This window comes from Phalacrocorax aristotelis, chromosome Z (assembly GCF_949628215.1).
Source record: "Phalacrocorax aristotelis chromosome Z, bGulAri2.1, whole genome shotgun sequence".
NCBI classification, from domain to species: domain Eukaryota; kingdom Metazoa; phylum Chordata; class Aves; order Suliformes; family Phalacrocoracidae; genus Phalacrocorax; species Phalacrocorax aristotelis.
In genome coordinates, this window is record NC_134311.1 from 78,093,560 (window position 1) to 78,099,988 (window position 6,429).

Below are 6,429 nucleotides of genomic sequence, written 5' to 3' on the forward strand. Positions count from 1 at the left end.
TGGGAAAGGCCAGGCTCCCCTATAGGGGCCTATGGGGCTGTCAGGCTCTTCCATAGTGGTGTGGGAAAGGCCAGGCTCCCCTATAGGGGCCTATGGGGCTGTCAGGCTCTTCCATAGGGGTGTGGGAAAGGCCAGGCTCCCCTATAGGGACCTATGGGGCTGTCAAGCTCTTCCGTAGGGATGTGTGAAAGGCCAGGCTCCCCTATAGGGACCTATGGGGCTGTCAGGCTCTTGCATAGGGACGCGGGAGGAGGACAGGCTCCCCTATAGGGAGCTATGGGGCTGTCAGGGTCTTCCATACGGGTGTGGGAGGAGGCCGGGCTCCCCTACAGAGACCTATGGGGCTGTCAGTCTCTTGCATAGGGGTATGGGAAAGGCCATGCTCCCCTGTAGGGGCCTATGGGGCTGTCAGGCTCTTCCATAGGGGCGCGGGAGGAGGCCAGGCTCCCCTATAGGGACCTATGGGGCTGTCAGGCTCTTGCATAGGGGCGTGGGAGGAGGCCGTTCTCCCCTATAGGGACCTATGGGGCTGTCAGGGTCTTCCATACGGGTGTGGGAAAGGCCAGGCTCCCCTATAGGGGCCTATGGGGCTGTCAGGCTCTTCCATGGGCGTGTGGGAAAGGCCAGGCTCCCCTATAGGGACCTATGGGGATGTCAGGCTCTTCCGTAGGGGTGTGGGAAAGGCCAGGCTGCCCTATAGGGACCTATGGGGCTGTCAGGATCTTCCATAGGGGTGTGGGAAAAGGCCAGGCTCCCCTATAGGCACCTATGGGGCTGTCAGGCTCTTCCATAGGGGTGTGGGTGGAGGCCAGGCTCCCCTACAGGGGCCTATGGGGCTCTCAGGGTCTTCCATAGGGGTGCGGGAAAGGCCAGGCTCCCCTATAGGGACCTATGGGGCTGTCAGGCTCTTCCGTAGGGGTCTGGGAGGAGGCCGTTCTCCCCTATAGGGGCCTATGGGGCTGTCAGGGTCTTCCGTAGGGGTGTGGGAAAGGCCAGGCTCCCCTATAGGGGCCTATGGGGCTGTCACGCTCCTCCATAGTGGTGTGGGAAAGGCCAGGCTCCCCTATAGGGGCCTATGGGGCTGTCAGGCTCTTCCATGGGCGTGTGGGAAAGGCCAGGCTCCCCTATAGAGACCTATGGGGCTGTCAGGCTCTTCCATGGGCGTGTGGGAAAGGCCAGGCTCCCCTATAGGCACCTATGGGGCTGTCAGGCTCTTCCATAGGGGTGTGGGAGGAGGCCACGCTCCCCTATAGGGGCCTATGGAGCTGTCAGGGTCTTCCATAGGGGTGTGGGAAAGGCCAGGCTCCCCTATAGGGGCCTATGGGGCTGTCAGGCTCTTCCGTAGGGGTGTGGGAAAGGCCAGGCTCCCCTATAGGGACCTATGGGGCTGTCAGGCTCCTCCATAGTGGTGTGGGAAAGGCCAGGCTCCCCTATAGGGGCCTATGGGGCTGTCAGGCTCTTCCACAGGGGTGTGGGAAAGTCCAGGCTCCCCTATAGGGGCCTATGGGGCTGTCAGGCTCTTGCGTAGGGGTGTGGGAAAGTCCAGGCTCCCCTGTAGGAACCTATGGGGCTGTCAGGTTCTTCCATAGGGGTGTGGGAGGAGGCTAGGGTCCCCTATAGAGACCTATGGGGCTGTCAGGCTCTTGCATAGGGACGCGGGAGGAGGACAGGCTCCCCTATAGGGACCTATGGGGCTGTCAGGGTCTTCCATAGGGGCGTGGGAGGAGGCCGGGGTCCCCTGTGGGCGCCTATGGGGCTGTCTGGGTCTTCCATAGGGGTGTGGGAAAGGCCAGGCTCCCCTATAGAGACCTCTGGGGCTGTCAGGCTCTTCCATAGGGGTGTGGGAGGAGGCTAGGCTCCCCTATAGGGACCTATGGGGCTGTCAGGCTCTTGCATAGGGACGCGGGAGGAGGACAGGCTCCCCTATAGGGACCTATGGGGCTGTCAGGCTCTTCCATAGGGGCGTGGGAGGAGGCCGGGCTCCCCTGTGGGAACCTATGGGGCTGTCTTGGTCTTCCATAGGGGTGTGGGAAAGGCCAGGCTCCCCTATAGAGACCTATGGGGCTGTCAGGGTCTTCCATAGGGGTGTGGGAGGAGGCTAGGGTCCCCTATAGAGACCTATGGGGCTGTCAGGCTCTTCCATAGGGGCGTGGGAGGAGGCCGGGCTCCCCTTTAGGCGCCTATGGGGCTGTCTTGGTCTTCCATAGGGGTGTGGGAAAGGCCAGGCTCCCCTATAGAGACCTATGGGGCTGTCAGGCTCTTCCGTAGGGGTGTGGGAAAGGCCAGGCTCCCCTATAGGGGCCTATGGGGCTGTCAGGCTCTTCCATAGTGGTGTGGGAAAGGCCAGGCTCCCCTATAGGGGCCTATGGGGCTGTCAGGCTCTTCCATAGGGGTGTGGGAAAGGCCAGGCTCCCCTATAGGGACCTATGGGGCTGTCAAGGTCTTCCGTAGGGATGTGTGAAAGGCCAGGCTCCCCTATAGGGACCTATGGGGCTGTCAGGGTCTTCCATAGCGGTGTGGGAGGAGGCCAGGCTCCCCTATAGGGACCTATGGGGCTGTCAGGCTCTTGCATAGGGACGCGGGAGGAGGACAGGCTCCCCTATAGGGAGCTATGGGGCTGTCAGGGTCTTCCATACGGGTGTGGGAGGAGGCCGGGCTCCCCTATAGAGACCTATGGGGCTGTCAGGCTCTTGCATAGGGGTATGGGAAAGGCCATGCTCCCCTGTAGGGGCCTATGGGGCTGTCAGGCTCTTCCATAGGGGCGCGGGAGGAGGCCATGCTCCCCTATAGGGACCTATGGGGCTGTCAGGCTCTTGCATAGGGGCGTGGGAGGAGGCCGTTCTCCCCTATAGGGACCTATGGGGCTGTCAGGGTCTTCCATACGGGTGTGGGAAAGGCCAGGCTCCCCTATAGGGACCTATGGGGATGTCAGGCTCTTCCGTAGGGGTGTGGGAAAGGCCAGGCTCCCCTATAGGGGCCTATGGGGCTGTCAGCGTCTTCCATAGGGGTGTGGGAGGAGGCCAGGCTCCCCTATAGGGGCCTATGGGGCTGTCTGGGTCTTCCATAGGGGTGTGGGAAAGGCCAGACTCCCCTATAGGGACCTATGGGGCTGTCAGGCTCTTCCGTAGGGGTGTGGGAAAGGCCAGGCTCCCCTATAGGGACCTATGGGGCTGTCAGGCTCTTCCATAGGGGTGTGGGAAAGGCCAGGCTCCCCTGTAGGAACCTATGGGGCTGTCAGGTTCTTCCATAGGGGTGTGGGAGGAGGCTAGGGTCCCCTATAGAGACCTATGGGGCTGTCAGGCTCTTGCATAGGGACGCGGGAGGAGGACAGGCTCCCCTATAGGGACCTATGGGGCTGTCAGGGTCTTCCATAGGGGCGTGGGAGGAGGCCGGGGTCCCCTGTGGGCGCCTATGGGGCTGTCTGGGTCTTCCATAGGGGTGTGGGAAAGGCCAGGCTCCCCTATAGAGACCTCTGGGGCTGTCAGGCTCTTCCATAGGGGTGTGGGAGGAGGCTAGGCTCCCCTATAGGGACCTATGGGGCTGTCAGGCTCTTGCATAGGGACGCGGGAGGAGGACAGGCTCCCCTATAGGGACCTATGGGGCTGTCAGGCTCTTCCATAGGGGCGTGGGAGGAGGCCGGGCTCCCCTGTGGGAACCTATGGGGCTGTCTTGGTCTTCCATAGGGGTGTGGGAAAGGCCAGGCTCCCCTATAGAGACCTATGGGGCTGTCAGGGTCTTCCATAGGGGTGTGGGAGGAGGCTAGGGTCCCCTATAGAGACCTATGGGGCTGTCAGGCTCTTCCATAGGGGCGTGGGAGGAGGCCGGGCTCCCCTTTAGGCGCCTATGGGGCTGTCTTGGTCTTCCATAGGGGTGTGGGAAAGGCCAGGCTCCCCTATAGAGACCTATGGGGCTGTCAGGCTCTTCCGTAGGGGTGTGGGAAAGGCCAGGCTCCCCTATAGGGGCCTATGGGGCTGTCAGGCTCTTCCATAGTGGTGTGGGAAAGGCCAGGCTCCCCTATAGGGGCCTATGGGGCTGTCAGGCTCTTCCATAGGGGTGTGGGAAAGGCCAGGCTCCCCTATAGGGACCTATGGGGCTGTCAAGCTCTTCCGTAGGGATGTGTGAAAGGCCAGGCTCCCCTATAGGGACCTATGGGGCTGTCAGGCTCTTGCATAGGGACGCGGGAGGAGGACAGGCTCCCCTATAGGGAGCTATGGGGCTGTCAGGGTCTTCCATACGGGTGTGGGAGGAGGCCGGGCTCCCCTACAGAGACCTATGGGGCTGTCAGTCTCTTGCATAGGGGTATGGGAAAGGCCATGCTCCCCTGTAGGGGCCTATGGGGCTGTCAGGCTCTTCCATAGGGGCGCGGGAGGAGGCCATGCTCCCCTATAGGGACCTATGGGGCTGTCAGGCTCTTGCATAGGGGCGTGGGAGGAGGCCGTTCTCCCCTATAGGGACCTATGGGGCTGTCAGGGTCTTCCATACGGGTGTGGGAAAGGCCAGGCTCCCCTATAGGGGCCTATGGGGCTGTCAGGCTCTTCCATGGGCGTGTGGGAAAGGCCAGGCTCCCCTATAGGGACCTATGGGGATGTCAGGCTCTTCCGTAGGGGTGTGGGAAAGGCCAGGCTGCCCTATAGGGACCTATGGGGCTGTCAGGATCTTCCATAGGGGTGTGGGAAAAGGCCAGGCTCCCCTATAGGCACCTATGGGGCTGTCAGGCTCTTCCATAGGGGTGTGGGTGGAGGCCAGGCTCCCCTACAGGGGCCTATGGGGCTCTCAGGGTCTTCCATAGGGGTGCGGGAAAGGCCAGGCTCCCCTATAGGGACCTATGGGGCTGTCAGGCTCTTCCGTAGGGGTCTGGGAGGAGGCCGTTCTCCCCTATAGGGGCCTATGGGGCTGTCAGGGTCTTCCGTAGGGGTGTGGGAAAGGCCAGGCTCCCCTATAGGGGCCTATGGGGCTGTCACGCTCCTCCATAGTGGTGTGGGAAAGGCCAGGCTCCCCTATAGGGGCCTATGGGGCTGTCAGGCTCTTCCATGGGCGTGTGGGAAAGGCCAGGCTCCCCTATAGAGACCTATGGGGCTGTCAGGCTCTTCCATGGGCGTGTGGGAAAGGCCAGGCTCCCCTATAGGCACCTATGGGGCTGTCAGGCTCTTCCATAGGGGTGTGGGAGGAGGCCACGCTCCCCTATAGGGGCCTATGGAGCTGTCAGGGTCTTCCATAGGGGTGTGGGAAAGGCCAGGCTCCCCTATAGGGGCCTATGGGGCTGTCAGGCTCTTCCGTAGGGGTGTGGGAAAGGCCAGGCTCCCCTATAGGGACCTATGGGGCTGTCAGGCTCCTCCATAGTGGTGTGGGAAAGGCCAGGCTCCCCTATAGGGGCCTATGGGGCTGTCAGGCTCTTCCACAGGGGTGTGGGAAAGTCCAGGCTCCCCTATAGGGGCCTATGGGGCTGTCAGGCTCTTGCGTAGGGGTGTGGGAGGAGGCCAGGCTCCCCTATAGGGACCTATGGGGCTGTCAGGCTCTTCCATGGGCGTGTGGGGAAGGCCAGGCTCCCCTATAGGGGCCTATGGGGCTGTCAAGGTCTTCCATAGGGGTGTGGGAGGAGGCCAGGCTCCCCTATAGGGACCTATGGGGCTGTCAGGGTCTTCCATAGGGGTGTGGGAAAGGCCATGCTCCCCTATAGGGACCTATGGGGCTGTCAGGCTCTTCCATAGGGGTGTGGGAGGAGGCCAGGCTCCCCTATAGGGGCCTATGGGGCTGTCAGGTTCTTCCATAGGGGTGTGGGAGGAGGCCAGGCTCCCCTATAGGGGCCTATGGGGCTGTCAGGATCTTCCATAGGGGTGTGGGAAGAGGCCAGGCTCCCCTATAGGGACCTATGGGGCTGTCAGGCTCTTGCATAGGGGTGTGGGAAATGCCAGGCTCCCCTATAGGGGCCTATGGGGCTGTCAGGATCTTCCATAGGGGTGTGGGAAGAGGCCAGGCTCCCCTATAGGGGCCTATGGGGCTGTCAGGCTCTTGCATAGGGGTGTGGGGAAGGCCAGGCTCCCCTATAGGGGCCTATGGGGCTGTCAGCGTCTTCCATAGGGGTGTGGGAGGAGGCCAGGCTCCCCTATAGGGACCTATGGGGCTGTCAGGCTCTTGCATAGCGACGCGGGAGAAGGCCAGGCTCCCCTATAGGTGCCTATGGGGCTGTCAGGGTCTTCCATACGGGTGTGGGAGGAGGCCGGGCTCCCCTATAGAGACCTATGGGGCTGTCAGGCTCTTCCACAGGGGTGTGGGAAAGGCCAGGCTCCCCTATAGGGACCTATGGGGCTGTCAGGCTCCTCCATAGGGGTGTGGGAAAGGCCAGGCTCCCCTATACGGGCCTATGGGTCTGTCAGGATCTTCCATAGGGATGTGGGAAAAGGCCAGGCTCCCCTATAGGGACCTAAGGGG